The sequence below is a fragment of the Zonotrichia albicollis genome, chromosome 1 (assembly GCF_047830755.1).
Source record: "Zonotrichia albicollis isolate bZonAlb1 chromosome 1, bZonAlb1.hap1, whole genome shotgun sequence".
Taxonomy (NCBI): Eukaryota; Metazoa; Chordata; class Aves; order Passeriformes; family Passerellidae; genus Zonotrichia; species Zonotrichia albicollis.
In genome coordinates, this window is record NC_133819.1 from 134,231,556 (window position 1) to 134,253,905 (window position 22,350).

General features: G+C 39.2%; 1 long non-coding RNA gene across 1 annotated transcript in view; it reads right to left on the reverse strand.

The window, feature by feature from the left end:
* Nucleotides 1–1,510: 1,510 nt before the first annotated feature.
* Nucleotides 1,511–22,350, reverse strand: part of LOC113458827 (uncharacterized) — a 33,178-nt gene continuing 12,338 nt past the window's right edge. Inside the window, exons 3-6 of the long non-coding RNA XR_003379455.2 lie at nt 20,580–20,634; nt 17,810–17,866; nt 6,833–6,884; nt 1,511–2,239 (exon numbers count right to left, since the gene is read on the reverse strand). This is a non-coding gene — a long non-coding RNA (uncharacterized LOC113458827). The remainder of the gene's footprint in view (nt 2,240–6,832; nt 6,885–17,809; nt 17,867–20,579; nt 20,635–22,350) is intronic.

Consider the following 22,350-nt stretch of genomic DNA (forward strand, 5'->3'; position numbering starts at 1 on the left):
TGTGCCTGCAGGCTGTAATAGGTGATGCACGGACACAATTTATAGTCAAAAATGTGTTGACATTGATTAGATTAGGGGAGGAAGATACTGGAGATTGAATTCAACAGACATCTATATTTTTTCCATAAGACTGGAAATAATGAGGATTCAGTATTTAATTTTTGAGTTTGTCACTCCAAATCCTGCCACCTCTTCAGACTTAGATGTGACTTTGACAGCCCTGCCAGACCAATGTTACAACATGGGTGTAGGACATCACTCAAAACCTGTCACTTGATGATTTGTCATGTAAGGCACCCACTCCTGATTTTCACAGAATAAAGAAGAGTGTCAAGGCTTTGCAATGGAAGAAGTGACCTCGCTTTTGTTGCATTTTAGCCTTTTGCCCTCAGCACAAAATTACCTGCTATACCTGCTTTGCTAGCACTGGAAGAAAAACGAAGACCTGAAGTTAACAATATGGTTCAAAACCAGTCCACAACAGCTGTGAAAGTAAAATAGAAAGGCAGTATGTGAAAAATAGGTGTTTTTCTTTAGAAATGTGCACATAGAGTATCAGGAACTGCAAGTACCCACTGTTTGAGGTATCATTGGATATGCTTGCACAATTTAGGGAACTACCTTTAGTGGGCAGCCAGGAAGGAAGTTCAAGTTTATCTAGGCTCTAGGTACAAGCAAATAAATTAGACTGCCTTGGGGCCTTAGATATTTCTCTATTTTTTCCCTCCACTTGGCACTTAGACATTTCTGTGCATACCTGGGAGATTGAGTGCAGGCATTTGAGGCATTCTCTAGGAGTTTCAGGCATCTCCATCTTTATGAAAGTACATGATATTCAATTTATTTCACTTTAACTATGGGCTCTATATAGTTTATTCTGTAGTTTGTTTATTAATTCTCCTCAGCAGTATTTATTTACCTGTCTAAAAATTTCTATTATTTCCCCCAGCTTACTTATAAAATATTGAACCACATCATCACAGTCACTGTCTTTAGGATGCCACTGCAGACCCTTTGGATTGGATAGAAAAGGCCATTTATGGCATTTTCCTGAATGCTCTCATATGCTGTCATATGTGAATTTTGAATCCATTTGAAATATTGATATTGTATGATGATTATTTTTAATTAGGATATTCTTGAGGTACTAAGGTGAAGTGATTCAGTCTAAATATTAAGTCATTGCAGAGATTTTTACCAATGTATATAGTAATTTCATTAAAATATGATTAAATGAATTTGACAAGATGTATTTTCATGAAACCATATTGATTGGCGTGATTATTTATTGTCATAATTTATATCTGTATTGATTGAACCCCTCATTTGCTGGTCCATTAGTTTGCCTGAGTTTTGATGTCACTCTAACCAGATTATTTCACTATTGCTCTAAGATGAGGTTTCCAGGAGTCCTCAGGAATCTTTACAGTGTTGCATACAAAAAAATGACAGCAAATACCTTTATTTTCTTGGCCAAACAATTGAAAACACATATTATCTGGATGTGGTGAATTAAGAGACTTTATTTTTTAAATGGTGTTTCACATATTTCTACCTATTCTTTTCATTGAGGTAAGCTTTTCAGCATTATACATTGCCTTTGATTTTCCACTTAAAATCCCAAAAGCGAGGTGAATTCAGTCAGAAGTTTGGAAAATGATCCCTACATGGCCATCAGAGAGATGTCTGAAGTGTAACAAGAAGCTCCAGGCAGCCAACAGTCTTCAATCCCACATCTCCAAATCTATGTCTTCCATTCTTAAACTCTCATATGAAAAGTTGATCTTGGTTCCCAAATTTTTGAAGGACCTCTTCTTGTTCTTTCATTTCAAAAGACAAGCATTATCCTCTGGGAACCATGGGACATGACAAAGCATGTATTACCGGGCTGTTAATGCACTCTGCACTTTGGCTCTGTGCCTCACAGTGCCCCAGGGACTTGCATTGATGGCCCAGTGATAGGACACACCCCATCGTGTCTTATTGCTTAATTGAACTCCAGACAAATTCAGTTAAACCACATATGCTGCCTTTTATGACTACTGCTTTACAGCTTGTATTTCCTCACTTCTTGGGTGCTTTTGGAGGAGTTTGTGTTATTTCAAATGTATCTCTTGAAACCACGGATTGTAGAGGCAGAGGTTAAGATCTACCCCTGACCCTTTTCCATCCTTGTGGCAAATGAGGATGTGCTTTGGGACAGGCAAAACACAAACCTTGAGGTGCACGCCTGGGAAACCTGTAGCAGAAAAGTAGAAGGCATCACAATTCTGTCTGATCTGTTGGCCACAAGACTCACCTTTAACAGCATGTCAGTCATGAATGTTATGTGGCTGGTATTAATTTAGCATCCATGGTACCCTCATATCAGAAAAAGCACCCCTAGATCATCTGTAGTGTTTGAGAGGTTTATAGTTCTCTAGTCAGGAGGACTGCATGCTGTAGCTGGAGCAATAATGAAATATCCTAATAGACCTTTCCTTTCCCTGTGCTACAGATCAGTATCCATGGGAGGAATGCTCACAGCCATTGAGATAATTGCAAATAATAAACCTCAGTCAGGCTGTGATATATCTCAGCATTTCACATCACATTCCCTGAACTTGGGAAACTGAGGCCAAAAGGACACCTACCTCTGACAGGGGAAAAACGGGAGGCACTGGGTGATACCAAACAGCTTCCACCAACTTTTGGTGACTGGTCTGGTCAAGGGAGAGTATGGAACAGAAGGATGTGATATTTTTTAGATATAGTGCACTGTTCTGTGTACAGTAAAGTTAATGTTTGTCTGATCAGAGTAAGTTTCTGGTGTACATAGTTACTTCTTTTATAGGGCTGAAGTTGATGACTGCAAAGTTTCATAGCACCTTCATGGGATCCTAGACTATGAATCATCTTTGAATGTTGTGGGACCTCAGGTAATTTCCAACACCATTTCTCCTGCTTGGTGTTAGATTAAACTGTGGATTAATTTCAGTTTTGAGAAATCATGAGTGTCACATGCTCTGTATACCATGGATGACAAAGTGCTAATGCACACTGCTCAAGTATTTAAAGCATAAATCTTGAAATTAGTGATTTAATCAAAACTCTTAAAACCTTAATTTCAGAATAAAATTCTCAAGTGATCATGATTTGTATAAATTGCTTTTAGACCATGGACACAGTTTGATTGGTTATGCTAATAAAAGAGCATCATCGTGCTCTTTAGAAAAGAATATCACAACGAAATATGCTTTAGGAAATTATCAACTGTATCTATCTAACTGTCTATAAGGAACCTGGGGGAAATGCAGGGGGTTTAACATTAGCCTAAATTAATCCTGATGACACCACGACCAAGGCAAAAGCAGCAATGAAACCTATCTTTGCTCAGTATGACTCCAGGATTTAATACTTTGATTAATATAAAGAATCAACTGGATCTCCTTCTGACTAATAGTTTGTCATTCCTGCTGTCTTCATGAACTGGCACCACTGCAACCAACTCAGGAATGTAGCAAGGCCTAAAAGAGTTTTGCCAGCTGTTGGCCACAGTGTCTGTTAATAACAACTACTATTTTTATTGGTAATATTGTAAGTCCCTTATTGTATGGATGCAAAAGGCATGGCTGTTGTCATTTATGCTTAAAATGTGGATTTTTATCTGTCCCAGACACAATGAGTTTTTGGGCAGTGTGGTTTGCACTGAATTAATGTTCATAATTTCTGCGGTATCGAAGAACATCCCTTTGTGTGTTTCTAAAGCACTGCAATTACTTTGGTGTATTATTTTTGAAAGAAATTATGTGTAGTGACAATTTGAGATGAGCTGAAAAAATAATTTAAAAAAATAATTAGACACTTGAAGATTTTAGAAAATCAAATACATATTTACACAAAATTTAGAAATGATTGCCTGCCTTAAATTATAATCTAGGATAGTCTTAAAAGCAAGAGACATTCTGACACTTTCAATGATCTGGATGGATTTGTATTTTTAATTTCTCTCTCTCAAATTGGTGCTTCAGCATGGTGGGTCAGTGTGAGGCTGCTCCCCAGCTGATGCTCTTTGAGAGCAGCAAGGGCTGGCTCAGAACAACAAAGTTTGCTCTTCCACCAAGACTTTTATGCTGGTTCATGGAAAGGAGAAAAGCAAGCAACACAACTTTGGCAGCCAAAAGTGAGTTCAAAGGAGGTAACATCATATTCAAGAAGACTGCCCTACTCATGCGTGAAGCAGTATTTCAATTAAAATATATATATATATAAATTCTTAAATGAGGATTATTTATATGAATATATTTGAACTGTATTTCTCCTAAACCAGTAACATTGTACAAATATAGTGTAAAATTATAAGTCAGATTTTGTTCACATTGCAGTTTTAGGAGACATCAGAAAAACTCAGAGCCTCCTTCATCATGTGGTTTTGGTATAGGAGCGTGTCAGGTATATAATGCCACTCTCCATTTGAAGTTCAGCCACAGGGAGAGTGAGGTGAGACATTATTATGAGCAGTCACAACCTAAAGACAAGAAAATCAGCTAAACCAGTGAGCATTGTCCCAGAAATACAGTATTCCTCTGGAGGGAGGCTTCTATTTCTAGTCTAGACCTTTATCTGTGAAACATTTTAGGTGCTTTACCACATTGAGGTTTTCAGACTAAAGGTCCCATTAGATCTTGAGGGGTGTCTGCACCACCTCATGGTGGCCTTACTTGAGCCTTTAGTCTGACCACCTCTCCAAAAGGTGCAAAGCATCTTCGACTCGGTATTTGCCTACACCTTCATGGGGGCTTTGTGGAAATAAAGTGCAGTGTGTGTTCTCCTCAGAGGCTTATGTACAAGCTCCTTCTACTGCCTATGAAGAGAGCATTTTGTTAAAGGCTAAAGTTTTAACCCTTCGAAGATATTTTAAAGTGTGCAAGAGCAGCTTGGATGGGGCTTTGAGCAACCTGGCCTACTGAAAGGGTGTCCCTGCTCATGGCAGGGGGGCTTGAATCTACACAACCTCTAAAGTCTGCCTACCAACCCAGACCATCCTATGGTTCTGTGATGCTGAGTGTGGCACATAAGGCACAGCCACATGCCCGGTAGACATTTTTCTCCATTTCTGTAGATTTGTCCTGTCATATGTGCTGGCTGGTCACTGTGCCCTGAGCTAGGATATCCCCCTTCATACCCTGCCATGCCAGGCTGTCTGACAGCCTCATCTCGTGCTTTATTGGGAGGCAGCATGCTGTGGTGCTCAGAGCACAGGCTGGAGAGCAGAGCGCATGGGATCTCTTCCCAGTGCTTCCCATAGCCACAGGCTCATCCCTAAATTATACCAATCTTCACAGCTACAGCAGAAGGACAGTGATATTTATTTACACAACTCCTAAGCATGTGCAGTAGGCTTGGCAAGACCGTGCAAATTAATTCCTGCTAATGAAAGTTTGGGTTTTTTAATATTTCCCTTATGCTGTGACTCTGCCCTTCCTGTCATCACTTCTTATGCACATGAATTTGCCATTATGCCAGCAGCAACTCTGGGTCTTCACTGCTGCTGGCTGGTTATTTGAGCTGTGGTAATAACCAGAGGAATTCAGGCTTCACTGTGTCATACTCTCAGAATGGGAATTATCTCTACAATATGTAATCACTGCCCAAACGGAAAGATGTTTTAGAGAAGAATTTACAATATAAGGCCTTTATTCTGCAAATAGTAGTGCACTGGACTACTTTGATGAACAGGAGCAACTTCTGACTTAAGAATATGAAAACTAAATAAAAGAGTATTTCTTTTCCAAAACTGATAGCAGTGGATAAGAACGTGGTTTGAAAGATGGAGACCGAGTAATCAGATGCATAGAGATTTTCTGCTCCAAAGTTCATTAGTTTAAGCTGTGGTCCAGTGAAACCAAGTCTTTCTGTAGAGAGTCATATTAACATATGTGTTATAATTTTTGAGGGTTGCACACAAGAGCCAGAATCTTCTGCTTTGCCCACCATAAGGCATATGCAGCTCGGGACACACAGCCCTGAAAGATAGCACAGTTAAAGAAAGGTGATGTATTTCTCTGTGGTGGCAAATCTGTGGTGTTTAATAGCTCTTGTTGGCTTAAGAAGCACCAGATGGATTAGCAGTAACAGAGATGAAAGGTTTAACTAGTCAGGCAGGAACCATGGAGAACCATAGCCCATGGTACAGTGCTTACTGGATAGATAAACAGTAGTATGGCTAATCACAGAGGATGGTAGGAAAACCATTGATTACATGTTTTTTCATGGGAAAATGTTTCTTTTTTTGCTGAATCAAGAGTATTTTTGCAGACTCAGAAGAAATACAGACTGAGTTCTGGCATATCCATGCATCCTGGCAATCCTGACCAGTCTCCAGGATATTTATTACCTCCTCAAAAACCCAAAAAGTTTGACAGCTCACATTTTCATACTGATGAGACCAAAATCACATTCTGAAACTTGAAAATTTTTCACAAAATGGGTTTGTTTACCAGACAGCCCTATAAATAATATTTCTCAAAGCTGTGTTTGACAAGCATGATATTGTTAATATGGCTCCCGCTGGTGTGTCATCCATGGCCAGGTTTTCAGAGAAATGTCTGCACAGCAGAGCTATTGAAAAGCTCTGTATATGAGCTGCAGATACCATTTCTTTTGGAAAACTGTCTGCTTGCAGGGCAGTTAAGAACAGTGCCAAGTCAATGTTAAATCATCATATGGGAAATGGTTAACAAGACAGCTTTCCTTTCTACCTCCCATCTAATCTCTGCCAAATCAATCCACCACCCAAGACTGGAAGTTGAAAATGTAATAAACAGGTCCACGGTGAAGGATTGCACTATACCTATGCCTGGAGCGGTTCTCTCTTCATCTCTCTTCACCAGCAGCATGCCCTCCTATTACCCAAGGGAAAAAATTAAATATTCAGATTGTTATTATTTATTTAGAGGACACAGAAAAAAATCAAACCAAGTCAATATTTATCCATCTGAAAAAAAGCCCAGTATATGACAGACGCTTTATTTGGGCTAAATTAGTAGACACATGTCTCAGAGAAATGTTGTTGTTGTTGATTTATTCTTTTGTCCTTCTTTCAGTTAAGCTTTCCTCAGGTGTTTTTCAAACCACAGAGCTTCGAAGGCTTCTGCAAAAAGTCTATTTTTTACTAAATTGCATTAGCTCTTTAAAATATACAGGAAAGATGAACTCATCTAATAACAACCTCGGAAAATAACTGCAGCTGAATATAAATAAAATTAAATTTTCACAGAGGAAAAAGCCATTTCAAACTATTTTTTCCATATAATCCATACCACAGATACTCAATAATTCAGTGAGCTTTCAGGCAATATAAGTCAATGTTGACTCATTAAATGCATTAGCTATAAAATGCATCTCTAGTAGGAAGGATGAGAAATGATTTGCGTTCTTCTCTTTTCATCATTATTCCTTAGTGGCTTTAGTTTTAGGTTTTGTTTTATTCTTTTGGGTTTTTTTTTCACATTTCACACTTTTAAAGAATGCTTTACAGAAACTTCAGGAGCTCTAGTACATCATTAAAAAATAAAAACCATTTTCTTCCTTACCAGAAACCTGACCATGAGCAAAATTGTCCTGGTTTTACTTAATACAAATGCTGACAGAAATTAAATTAATGCTTAATTAATCCTTCAGAGATGGCCAGCCAAACAAAAACGTGGAAAACTAAACTGGTAGGGCCAGGAATGAGGAACTCTTCCAGCCTGGCAGGGCCCAGTTGTGCTGGACTTTGACAGACACGTGAGACAAAGAACAAAAAATCTTAATAAATAAAAAGTATCAATTATATTAATTTGAAAATTCCCCTCGTCTGTGAAGGGGTTGTGATTTGCAGGAATTTTGCAGGAATTTTGGCATCAGAGTGCCAAGTTTTCAGTCTGTTAACTGGATTTCTGGCATTGACCAGCTATATCTTGTTAGGATGTTCAAAATTATTGGATTGCAGCTTCTGTATGTGGAAAACTGAACATCAACCCCTAATATAACAGTTGTGATTCATATATTTCAGTTTTTTCATATAAATCAGTTGTGATTCAGGTAGGATGATATAAGAGAACATGGACATCAGAAGTTAAATGATGTAGGAAATAATGTAAGTTGCGACTATTCAATAAGTAAATAATTAAAGAAATAAAAGCAAAACAACCCTAAGGCAATACATATGGGTCTTGGCATATAACTCAGCAAAAGAAAGCTGGGTAAGACCAGCCCCAGATGAACTGATTTTTTTGGTTATCCACATGTTTCTCTTCAGTGCCACATATGGAACAAATAAACAATATAATTTTGTCTGGTTAAGTTAGGTGAGTTGGCTAAGCTAAGAATCTGGAATGCTATTACAAGTGCATTAGGTTGGTTAGCCACTCAAAAAGGATTTAAAAAATTAGCCTCCTAATGCCCCTTTGTTTGCTCCCCTGCTCCAAGAGGCCATTCATTTCTCCCTCTAATGCCTAAAGAATTATTTTCACATTCTCGTCGATTATTACTTCAGTGTGAAACCATTGTCGGCAATATGAGTTCAGCTGTTATCTACTCCCTAAAAAAAAATTATTTCCACATTTGCTATGTAACAGCCTGACAAACAAATAACACCTGCAGAGGATCATGCTCAATAAAGAAAGGGAAGAAAAATAGGTGGAAAGCATGAGAATTCCACTAATGCTCAGTGATTGATCTTGTCAGTACGCATTGCCTGTCAGAGCACATTGCCCCAGCACAAGCACACAGCACTGAGGAACCAGCAGCACGGGAAAGAAATGCATTTCTGTATAGATCACAGCCAGACACCCTCCCCCAGCTTTCTGAGTGGAGCTTGATTGTCAGCATTATACACACGCTCAGACAATGCTTTCAATAGACGCCTTTTTGGAAGACAATTGCAGAAAGCATGATAACGGGATTTGTCACCCTGATGTGGCTGCTGTTTCAGCAGGCATTATAATAATGAAAGGAAGTTTTACTAATTGAAAATGTGAATGAAATTCAGCTGTCTTTTTATTTTAATTCTTTTGGATGAAAGCCAATTAAGATCATCTGTCTAATGCATCTATTCACCCCTACTTCAACAATGTGTCAATTATAATGGATGTCTAATAAACTCAGTCTTCCCAGGACAGAGAGCTGAGCATACAAAACAACTAGTGAGAAATATTAACACATACCTGTAAAGTATTTTGTAAGGATTGACCAAACCCTTCAAATGGCTGAGTTTATTTTCCACAGCATGCCTAAGAGGAATTAACCTGCACATCCTCAGCAGGGAGTGGTTTGGGCACATCTGTGCTCTTCCACAGCTATTCTGCACTAGTGGTCCTAAGCACATTGTGGGGCCTCAATATTCAAGGCTATTAGATATCTAATAATTTAAACAGTACACAGTATTTTTGAGGAAAATAAGTCCGAGTGCAACATCACCTGTGTGTTTCATCTCATTTCATCTCTTTACTCACGTGTTTCTGCCTCTGTGAGGCATCTGACTCTTGGGCTCTTCTCACTCACAAGTGTGGCTCAGAGGGGGAGGTCTTGTGGAGGGAAATTGATCACACTCAGCCTGTGTCCATTGTACACATCTTTCAGGTGTTTTGCCCTAGATTAGTCTGGTTGTGTGGACTGAAAGCCTATTAGTGGCATTAAATGCTTTTCTAGAGCTCATCTTACAGCTTGGTTTAACACATAAATAAGCCAACTCACATCATTCAAGACAGTGCTGCAATGCAAAGAAAATGCAGTAGATGAAGGCAACGTGCTTCAAAAGGACATGCACAATATGGATTGAAGTGTAAGAGTAGAAACAAAGATGCTCAGAAGAGAACCAGCATGCAGAGAGAGAAGTTTGAATAATCCTAGTGAAATAAGTGTAAAAATGCATCTTATAACTGGTTAAATATAGTGTTAGCAATAGGTACGGTACACAAATATGAAAGTCCAATATTTAGACCTCTGATATTATTAGGACCCTTACAGAAGGGGTGGTTGTAAAAACATTGCAAATGTTCCTGTAAAAACACTGCCTCTATAAGATGCACGTTTTCACTATATAAAAAGCCACTTAAAAATGTCTGTGTTAAACGTTAAAGCTTGTCTGTTGCTGTCACCAGTGCTCCTTCTGTGTCCATCTCTGCCACCACTTTTTCTGCTTTGGCTGTAGCAGTGTAACACTGGCTACAATATCAGGAACCTGATTAAACCATCTTTTAGGGGGGTAGAGTAATAAATGCATTATTTTTAAAAACTTTTAAAAAAATCTCCTCACTGAAATTCTTCTGTATTTTTTTTCTGCAGATACTCTAGACTATGATTTTAGTGGAAGAAACTCTTGCCTAAAAATGTTTGAGTAAAGTCTCAAAGTATATCGTGCACATGAACTTCTAATTCATCCATGGCAAGAGTTTGAGTAAAGTAGGCCAGGAAAAGCCTATTCAAAGGTTAAACTCATCCAGTCAGGCAACAGAAACCCTTCCCACTTCTTTCTCCTCAACTAGAATAGACCAGATACAAAAGAATTAAAATCTTGCTCTTGGGTACAGGGAAATCAGCCCCAAGCCGAGCATTAATTTAAAATTACTATCTCACAAACCCCTACACATAGCAAGAACATTCAAGATCCTCATAGATCATTTATAGACAATATAGAAACAGAAATAGGACACAATGAATTGAATCTACTACAGTGAAATTATCTGACCAGCTGTGGGTCCACCAGAAAGCCCTTTTTGCTGCAAACACCACCTGTGAGAGTAGAAGGTTTTTTGGAAAGGAGAAGCTCAGACAGATCAGCAAAAAGGCCAATACCAATCACAGTACATCTAGGTTCATTGCTTGACTCATTAGGGAGGTTTTTACCTCAGCTCTTTGTGTTATTATTAGCCTTACAAGAGTAATGTGGGATTAAATATTTCTCCATGCTATACCTGTGTATATACTCCCATTGACCTTTCTGTTCTGAACTCCAATTTAAATTAATTCTTTATTAAAACCACTATAAAAGTGAAATATATGGCTCCACAGATTAAATTCGTATTTGCTGATGTAGTGAAAAACTTACTTTGGAAGTCACCATCCAGGCTCACCTGAATTGTTAGGCATCTATATCTGTATGCTTTTGCCAGACTTAGATCATCAGATACTTCCCAAATTGTTGAGCCCTATGGTAACCCAGAGAAGTACTTCCTTATATTTTTCTGTTAAAACTGTTCCACCTGCATGTCCCTACCAAATACTCATTTGGTCCTAGATGAACAAAGTTTAAACTCTTACAGAAGAAAAGTTAGTTGACCTAGATTATCTCATGCAAAAACTTTGGGTCTTCTGTATCCTAAGTTTATTGACTGTGCTTTTTGGTTCAAAGAAAATAAACTTCCCCAAGATCTTCTTTTGGTTTATCTTTTTGATAGTCATAGCAGTTCAGGCTTTGCAGTTCTGAGTACCCCAATGGACTCTGGTATAAAGCACACCCACTCTACTCAGCTCTGCTGTAATAATACATTGTTTGTATATATCCTGACTTTTCCCAGACAACTGTGGAATAGATTTATGGAGCAAATGCAAAGTTCTGGGCAATCCAGATCTTCTAGGATTAATGAACAATTTTTAAGGATCCATATTTTCCATTTCAGTCCCTAAAACAGTAATGAAGGTCTTTAACTTGTGAATTTAGACCCTGGACCTTCTAAATAAGGATTTATTTGGTAGAAGCATTTCAGGGCAAGATTTCAAAGGAGAACAATGTGCATATCTAGTATGTATCAGAGAGGTAGCCCTCACCTTCCTCTGCATCCCAAAATCTCACCATCTCTGACATCATAAAAGTTTTGGAGGATCCTGTTTGAAACTCTGGTAAATGTACAGTGCAGACTGGCATTACTTGAGATCAGAAGGGGAGATGCAGAGAGTGAGCTGATGTTTTGGAGCAGTGGGGTGAAAATATAACCTTGCAGAAGCATTTTGACTTTGTATAGTATTAATATAGTGCTATATTTCTGAAGTGCAGTGAAAATACCAAAAGCTTTATCATGGTTTGTTAGGATTGCTAGAGCTCTGTCTGAATGATGTTCTACAGGGAGACTCTGTAGCCTTTAGATATAGCCCAGATGTTGGTGTCTGGAAGAAAGCTGTGCCAAACACTGGATTATGCATGGGATAGACAGAAGGCTGTGAGGAGGACTTGGGACAGGGGAAATGATAACCTATGTTTTACCTTCTTTGATTATGACTCTTCTCAAGAATGCATCACAGAAACAGTCAGACCTATAATTTGCACAGATGGTTGGAGCTCTGAATAGAAAGGCAAAGAAAGAGAAGTGAGTTTAGATGAAAAAGAGAAGGAAAGGTGGCCTGAGTGTGACTCATCACTTGCCTCTGCTGCTTTGAAACCTGGAAAGAAGATAACACAGAGTTTCTAAAGAGTATGTTGTATGAACAGAGATGAGGACGTTAAGAAAGAAAATATTTCAATATCTTTAAGGCCACCAGGTGTAAATCTTCACTATCTCTGCTTGCAGGCCTTTACCAGCTCAGGTGCCACTGCACTAAAGAACAACACATGGTTTCAGGATATTTCTGTGAGGACATATTATTCTGGAAAAGTTTTCATTCACAAAGGTGGGACAAAGAGGGTGAGAGTTGTTTGGAAAATGTTGTTGAAGATTTTCACTGGGAGCAGTTCACCAAGACCAGATGGTATAAGCCAGTGAAGAGAAATTACTTTGACAGTGGAGGAGAGGCTCTTTGAAGAGCAGTAGCACATAGTGCATCAAATAAGTTTAGAGATGAATAAATGGAGTAGTGGTGAAGGATGAAAATGTGCGTGGTTTTAGCAAAAGACAGAAAAAAAATATTATCCCATAAACATGCAAGATGGAAGAGACCAAAGAGGCACCAGATGGAAAGTTTAAGTTCTCATAAGAAAATGAAGGATATGATGGACAGCATATGTAATGGAGAGCAGGTCAGGAGATGCTGTTATTGCATTAAGTAGAAGGTTTGAAGGAGAACTGTAGGTAAAATAAGAACCTCCATATACTGTCAAAGGAAAAGAGAGGAAGAAAGTAGAGGGGGGCTATTACTTGTGACGTTTCCCCCATTAAAAACTGATGCAGTACAATGTAGAAGGAGGGTGTGCAGCAATGTACAGCTGCAGTGAATTGTTGGGGTGGCTTTAGGCAGTCAAGTGAATTGGTATGGAGCTACAAAGGTAGAAGAGCTGAAGAAGTAGACCAATGAATTTGCAAATATCAATAAAAATAAGTAGATATGGGACTTAAACCGATAAATTTTAACATTCATGTTATCACTGGAAAGTCTCATATTTATCTTCTCTCAAAATGAAGATTTCAAGCTGTGTAACTGAGTGCTAAGCACAACTTTCTCAGGCTAAAAAGGTGCCTGACTGTGGCAACAATTGCTCAGAAGGCAGCTTCCCTCTTCTTGCTTGACAAGCAAAATTCCATCAAATGAAAGGCAACTTAGTCACTCTCTGATTTTCCTAAAATAACAAGTTTGTCCACAAAAGTCTGTGAATATTATCTGTGATTTATTCAGTATTTATTATCGCGTATGTGAAGTGGAACCATATGTAGTGATAATGCTCAGTGCAAACAAACAGTACTAAGCATAACACTTCAGGAAAGGTGAGGTACTACATGCTATCATGCAAACAAGTGCAAAGTTTTAAGGTTTATATTAGGGTTGCATTTGTGAAGATTTTGCTAAATAATCCACAGTATGGATTGTACTTATGAGAACAGAATTTATCACATTGTATTTTATTACTATTACTGTACAAAGTAGAGAAATCTTTATTTTGCCTTCAGTTTTCCCATCTTATAAGAATACTGTGAAGAGAAAAAAAAGAGAGGGATGTTGTTAGGACTTATAACAGCTTGTCCAGCTGTGGGGCATTCATTTGTCTTGTCTGCAAATGCTATTCCAAATTATCTCAAGGATTTGTCTCTGCTACTTTCCTCCTCAGACTGGCTCTGACTTCACCGTCTGTTGCCCACAGAAATGCCCTCTGACTGCATCTGGAAATGCTGTGCAGTAAATGTGATAACATTTTAATCTGCACTGCCATGCCAGTGAATTTCCTGCCTCTTTTTCAGCAAGTTAATGAGTATGGTGCAAACATTCCTGCATCTGTCCGAAAGTGGGAAAGTATTGTGCCATCTTCCTCTTATATTTGGAAAAGGCAGTCCTGAAGTGCAAACCACCTGCGAATCCTGGCAGTACAGTCTGGCCTGGGACTTTTTGGCAAAAATCCAGGCCAGACAATCCAGACCTTTTTGGCCAATTACCCTGTTGTGGATCACAGAGCACAGAGTCCAACTCAGTACATGCTTGTGGCATGTTGGCTCATTTCTGCCAGGAGACCAAGTGCTGCAGCAGCTTGTTCTGCTTCTACAGATGCACCAGTACCTTCAAATCACAGAAACCACAGATGGGGAAAATCTCAAATAGAGACATTTCCATGCCTTAGGAAGAAGGAGGCAAAGTTTCTAAGGAACTGTTTGTGCGTTTTCTGTATCATTCAAGTGTCCCCATCACCAAAGAGAAATAAATGTTCCTGGATCCATCAGTGATCATAGCACAGGTTGCTAGATGAGCCCTACAGGCTTAGATTACACAGGAGCACCTTGGAGAACTCTCACCTTATGTCAGGGGAGCTGGCTGTGCTGCCGACCTTCTCCTCTCAGATTAAGAGAGCAGAACCTGGCCTCTGCCCTCTACCTCACACTCGGGTTGGACATCATCAAGGCTAAAGTCACTTGCTGTTGCCATACACTGCCCCGGCTGCTAAAGGACCAGTCTGAAGACATTGGTTCTGCATCATCTTCTGATTCTACAGCAGATGGAGAAGTGCTGGAGCTCTTTCGGAAGTCCAGAGGCTGCATTTCCTATTTATTTGCATTTGCATATTTTTAAAACAGCCACTTGAAAGATACCCAGATGCATTTGGACAGAACACCTACAAATCATATTGGTCATCCATAGAACAATCACTCTCTGAGTAGCAAAGGAGATGGTTGCTTAGACATTTGCACCCCCTAAATCCTCTGCCAATCTACCTAAACCACTCCAGTGTCCTGCATTCTTCTCATCCATCTCATTTGTTTGCCCCTTACATGTCGGGCTAGGCAAATCACGTGTGTCTTGCAAACCCTGAGCTGAAGGCACATCTCAGCTGCCTCCTGTCTCCTGAGTAAAGTTAGGGTGAGGTTTCTTCTTCAAAAGTCTTATAGAAATATAATTTTTTAAACCTCATACTTTCTGCCAAATGCAGCTGAATGTGGCAAATAGGTTTAGCAATTGTTAGCAAAGAAGGAGAGAAAAAGCAAAGAAAGGGAGAAAAGCACAAGCAGAGGCAGGTACAGACAGACAGATGCGGCAACTGTAAAAATGTCACGTCTGCCAGAAACCTGATAGAAAATTCCTTGATCTGGGCCAAGGGAGGTTTGTCTTCTTCACTGTGTAGCTTGGCTCCTGGGATGCAAATGAGCAAGAGAGGGAAAAATCTTCAAAATGCATGAGACAAGGCTGCCCTGTAAGTGTGGCAGGAGGGAGAGACGCCTCAGGGCTGTCAGCAGTGCGGCTGCTTTGTGGCCCAGCTGGGCTGGGGACAGAGGTTTGTGTCCTGTGTGCTCCTGCTGGGCTCCTACTTGGAAGAATATGAGGAACAACAGAGTAGAGTAGGTCTGTATGAGTCCTTCTCTTGCCAGGCTACGTTTCTGCATGACCATGGGAGCTGAACAGGGGTTCAGATTTCTAGTTCTGATTTCTAGAGGGTCTGATTTCTAGTTCTAGCTCCTCCTCTCCCCTTCATACCTTCTTCTTTGACATGCTAGGTCATTTAAACTGGAATTTCTGCAGTACCTAAAACAGAGACACCCTCTTCTTATCCAGAACCTCTAGATGACACTGTAATACAGATGAAAAATAGAAATTAAATCCTAACACTTGTGCCCTGCATATTTATTAATAATTAATATCAGATTTGCTTTTTATTATTTTAGTGGCTTTGTGAAAATAGAAATAATTGTTGCTGATTATTATTTATTTAAGTGATGACAACATGATTAATAATACTTCAGCATGGGAAGGACTCACACTGAACAACCTAGAATGGGGAGATATTATCTCTGTTGGTGGCAAAGCTTATAATACACATGCATTGCAAAAATGATAACCCACCTGTAGAGGAAGAATGATTAAAGACAAAGATGGATATGGCGACACACAGATAAAGGAGATCAATATTTAGGATATAAAGCAATTTAAGAAGCTGGGCCATGAATTCACTCTAACATGCGCAGGCTGAAGTGAGGCTGACAGACCTGTTACCTACCTGCCCATCATGGTGGGCTCAGGATCTTCCTGTGGAGACACACAGACCTAACCACACCTGGAAATATTCTTCCCTGGTAGACCCCCACTGTCTACATACATAGCTTTACAAAAGTTAAATTCAGACAGTGATTTCTGAAGCTGAAGAGTTACTGAATTACTGAACCCTTTTAGCAAAGCTTAGGCCTGTTGCCCCCACACATTTTTTCCATTACAGCAAGCATCTTCCTGCTTTCTGGTCACAGCAGCTGATGCTAAAAGCCCAGTATTTGTGCTTGGTCCTACAGCCTGATGCTACTTTGCTTCCTGCAACACATCTCCATTTTGTTATAGGAACAGAAAATTGTAGAGCTGGTTATAATGTTTCCCCATGAAAAGTTGATGGGTTTTTTTTTTCCAAGAAATTGAATTTCCTGAGGTTTTGACTATGAAATTCCATTGTGATGCTTTGAACATCCAGCCCTTTGGCTACCTCATCCTTGCACTCTTACTGCACTTATCATAGCAACTAATACCTCAGCTTCTTTTCAGGAGAGGACATAGTGGATGCAGGTTCAGCTGGAACCTGGCTCACTGAAGAGCAGAAGCATAAAGGGGTGGGACATGTATTTATTTTTTTCCCCAAACACTTTTTTTCCTCTTGTGAGAATCACAAATTTCAAATAATTGATTTCTTTGTTTACCAAAGGTAAACACTCTACCAGTCTGGTTTTATGTGTCTGCAAGAAACATTTTAAATGAGATATTTTCTACATTTTCTATCAAAATTCCAGGCTGTCATGCAGCCTGGAATCCTTGGGAGTGCCTTTGGAAAATTTCTTGTTGAAATACCTCTCCTGCAGTCATTTCTACTTTCCTTCTCTTGTCCCTTTACCAGTGATTGTCAAATGGTTGTGCCACCATCCTGGAGCTAAAGCTGATTTTAAACAAGCTGCTAGGTTGCTGTATATAGTGAGCACTTGGTTCAGTACATGCTCAGCTGTTAAAAACAAAATACCTAGGAAGATCTGAAGTGAGAAAGAAAATTTCTACACAGACACATATTCTTTCTCTGTTTCTTTTCATTTACTTATATGAGAAAAGCTATTGAGTTCAGATAGTGTTTGCTTTTTGGTTACAAATGCCTGGATTAGAGTTGCAGCTGTGGTCATGCTAAAGAATATTTCCCTGCCTTCTCTTTGTGTTTCTTCTGCACAAGGTTTCTGTATGTTTCTTCCAGAGATTTTTCACGGTAATTAGGCCTAATTATTTAATTGCCTCCCCCTCCATCCCTAAAAATTCTGCTTCTTCCTAGTGATTCTGGATATAACATATGTTGCCAGATATAAACAGGGGGGGCTATTAACACGGTAATAAATTTGCATGGTCTATAAATTCCTGTATCATTCATAATCTAAAATAAAAGATGAGAAAAACCACTTTGATTTGTTGTGTTTGGACTCACCTCCAACATGTAGATTTATATGGCAGGAAACAGTTTTGAAGCTCTTAGTTCTTTAGGCTGGGAAAAAATAAAAAAGGCTTTTTATAATTTTTTTAATAGAGTACAGTTGGACCATCAAGTTTCAGTTTCATTTTGAAATGTGCCCTGGGAGAATGCGCCATAAATGCCAACATATTCAGCATCATGAACTCAAGATGATATCAGCTTGTTATAGTGTTCTGTTGCAGTGACTCCTGCCAGTTCCCTTTTTCTAAAAAAAAAAAAAAAGGAAAAATAGAAGGAATGGTTTAGAATTTTGTTTATCACCCCTTCCCTTAGAGGAGCAGAATACAAATGATTATCTTCCTTCCTCATCTTTGGTTCTGCCTTTATTGAAAATTCTCAGTCAGGGATCCTACTGGTGCATTTACTGTTGACCTTAGACAGCACTAACATGATTTCCTTGCTGACTAAAGAAAATACAATGCTGCAAAGGACATGTATTTTGATTGACAAGCAATAGGTACATCTGTCTGCAGTCTTCCAGATTCTTAAAGATGCTGCTGAATAAATCTTGCAGTTGCCATCTTGCAATAAACATAATTCATTCCCCCCAGAAACACATTCCATTTTAAAAGAAGTTTTTGTGTAAAATGACAGCACTAGCAAAATGAGGAAACATATATTATGGGGCAGGCTCATAGGCAATGTAAATCAACACTAATCAGCTGAAAACAATGGCCACATTTCTGTCCGGTAGAATCCGTCCCTTTTATCTTAGTTATATTAGGCAATTTGTTAGAATATGTGATAAAATGTGTCTAAATGTTACAGGTAGGTTATGAACATGATAGCTATTTGACAAAGCAGCCCCTGAGAGAAAGTGCATTTTTCACCCCATCAGAACTTAGTTCCCTTGATGAAGATAACAGATAGGTTTGCTCTGTGTAATCCTGTACATAATTATCTTCCCTACCTAATTTCTTTCTGTTGCTATGCATCATTATCTTAAATATTTTTGTAACCATTTCCATCCCATTGTTCATTCCTTTATCTCAGTTTTTTTGTCTGACATCATAAAACTGAGTATTTATCTTGTCCTGTCTACAGCCTTTAATAACTAGCCTGGTGTCAGAAACCACAACTTTAACAAATACACCCCGCCTGATGTATTATTAAGCATTGAGAAGGCACCCTGGTGCCTCCAGCTTGTGCAGAGAAGTAGAGGAGCCTGCACTGCTCTGAAGAAGCCCCTCCAAGAACCGGCTACAATATTTACTTGCTGACATTTAAAGATAATGGAGTTGTTTACTCAGTGTCTTTTTTTCTTTTTCCCTCCAAGCAAATAAGCATAAAAGATCCTGTGAAGGTTTTAGAAGGTTTTATTTCCAAAATGGCATTCTGGAACTTTTTGTCCCCCTTTTAATTATTTTTAATTTACTTTTTTTTTTTTTTCCAAATGTAGACGTTTATTACTTTTAATGATTAGTCAATTAGGAATACAGGTGGCAGCTAACCTGTTAGAATGGAAGGAATTGATTACAGAGCCTCAGGAGCAGGCCCTGGCTGAGTCATGAGGAGACATGAAAGGGTACAGTGGCAGTTAAGTCTCCTGGCACATGAAGGAGTGTAAACCATTGATCACAATACGAAATGCTGAAAACTGAAAAGGAATCCAATTTATTCTAAATAAAACTACTCTGTTCTCCAGTGACAGATTCCAGAGTCAGACACCAGAGAGGAACTGACAGCAGATGTTTTAGAGCCAAGACACAGAGAGGCTGAGTAATAGTATAGAAAAGAAATTGCTTTGAACTTCACCCCTGCTTTAAATACTTCAAATCAATAGGGTCACAGAGCTCTTTAATAGAGTGATGAGGTCTTGCCCCAGCAGATCTTCACAGTGACAAGTTGATGTGCTTCCTAGCAGCAGGGTCATAAAAATTTCAGGCTTCCCTCTGAAAGGGGGCTTTGTATTAGAGAGGTCCATTTGGAGTAACTCCCTTGTATGGCCGCTCTCAAAAGCTGAGCCCTAATAGTCTACATCTAAATGGGACTGACCTCATGAATTACCTCAAGAAACTTAATCTATAAACTGGCTTCTTCTTATGCAGACTGATGAATTCTTGTTTATTCCTAAATGGCTGTCACAAAACCTATTCATCAAACTCTTAACGGGGAAGAGAGTCTCACATAATCCTGCTTCAAGTGCGGCACCATTAAATAATCATTAGACTTCATTGCTGGTCTTGAGACCCACTCCAAATCCACAAAGCAAGCTTTTTACCATTCATCAGAACTGCATTTAGATGAGATTTTGACCTGATAAAAAAGGGTGTTTTTTGTCACTATCAGTTTCATGGCTGTGCTCTTTCTCCTTTCAGAGGCTGTGGTGGGGTTTATTTTTTTTTCCCTTTCCTTAACAAAAGTAAAAGAAAATAAAGGCAGATGGCCAACTCTCTCCAATATCCGTTTGCTTTATTTGAGCAGTTTAATGTAGTGAAACAGAGTGAAATGTTGCTACTTGCTAAATGGTAAACAACACCATTACCCAGAATTCAGCAGCAGACTGATACAAAACAGGGTGCTGGTGATTAATTAAACTGTTGTTGTAATTGTAATGCATGATACATAATAGATAGTGTGCTGTGTATTTTAAAAGCTTCAAATTAGCAAAGAATAACTTCCTTACATAGCACATCTCCATTCCATGCTGTTAATGCACAAATAATCAAAAATAAAAGGTCATTACTGCTACCTAGTAAAAATAATGTATTTTGATTTTCCTTACCCTGTAACCATGCGCTGGAAGAGTTGCATATTGCGAGGCAGCAGATCATACAGCCCTGCAGAAAAAAATGTGAGTCTTTTTCTTGTCTCTCTTGGATACAAAGGCACAATATTCATTATTAATCAATAACAATTAGAGTGATCAGCCTGAGCTGCAAAATATCAGGATCTGCTTCTGAGCTGTTTTAATTCCAGTTATTATCACCTCCCTCAAAAGAGCAAAGTTCATGTTCTGCAAATAACTACAATGAACACTCTCATTCATGTGGCAAACTCGAGCGTGGCTCCCATGGAGAGGTAGGTTGAGGTTACTTTCCCTATTCTCTGGGATTCTGAAGCAAGCACCTTAGCTCAAGAGTGATAGTGTGCCTTGTTGTGACAGGACAATACATGTCTTTAAGTTCAAATATGTCCTGAATGCCTGGCCAAACTTGGCCTAAACCCCTCTTGTGTAACAGGTTTGAGCCGAAAATAAAACAAGCTTAGCCTGCTAATTTTTTTTGCTCTGTTTACACAGTATCTGTTAACCAGGGCGGGATGCTCTGACTTTGGTGGTTTTCTCACTTACCACCAAAGACCTGGGACCTGATCCCTCAGACTGTGCATCTCTGCTGGGGTCTCTGGGCTGGACTGCTGCAGCCTTTTTTCCATGAGCTGCATTTATGGCACCTGTCCTCCCAACACAATATAAACACCGATGTAGATGATTGAGGCATGACCCACAGCAATTGCAAAACTTAATTTTCTTTTCCAACTCTGAGTGCTCCTCTGCCTATCATGTCTGGTTCATCTGTGGGGCTGCAGAGGTTACTCTGAACCATGCTGTACCTGCCACTGGGAATCATCCAAGGGCAGAAATGTTCCACATGGCTGATATACTGCTAACAGGTCAGCTGGAAAGGGTGAATAATCAATTTGAATACTTCCCCATCTCATTTTTATGTCACTGCTAAAATAATTATTTTTTAAAATTCTTAAAAATAGAGAACACTCAACCTAAATAAGGCCTCCTCTCCTGCTTTCAGTTTTCTGCATTATTTTTTAATACTCAGATACCTTGACATAAATGGCAGGTATTCAATACACTATACTTACTCTCTTATCAAGATTTTCTCCTTTCCCTGACACATATCCTCAGGTACCCTACCCATATACTTATGTGAGTACTTAGTTCCTGCTCAGTTCTCAGTTAGTTACTAAGAAGGAGATGGTTGAAGGGAGATTGTGAAGGATAGAGGAGAGAAATTAAGTACAACTGCTGCCTGTGTTTACAGATGAGGTTCACAGGATTATGTGTCTCAGAGAAATTTAATAAGATTCTGTGAGTACGTGATGTACTTTACTGTCTTGTGTGCATAAGAGATGCACACAGGTCTTGACATTCATATTTATTCATAAAGGATTCTGAAATGGCATGATTTCAAATATAGCCTAAAATCCAAGGATAGTAATAAGGATGGAGGATGATAGAGGAGCCTGATGCCTTAATTAATGCAAAGGCTAACCCTGATTTTTGAGAAATGGCAAGTTCTTCTGCCTACACCCTTGCTGCTGCGATCCTCTGCTAGGCAGAGAGGTGTGAATCCTTGGCCAGAATGCAAAGAAATAGTGGAGCCTTCTTAGTCTGGTTGTACACTGCTGTCAGAGGGTAGGATAAACATCTATCTGCTACCTTTTTTACATCCTTCCTGCTGTTCCCATGGTCCAAGGATATGTTGTTTATCCATGATGCTTAGTCTCCTTCTCCTTCAACTCCTTCTGTTTCCCTCTGT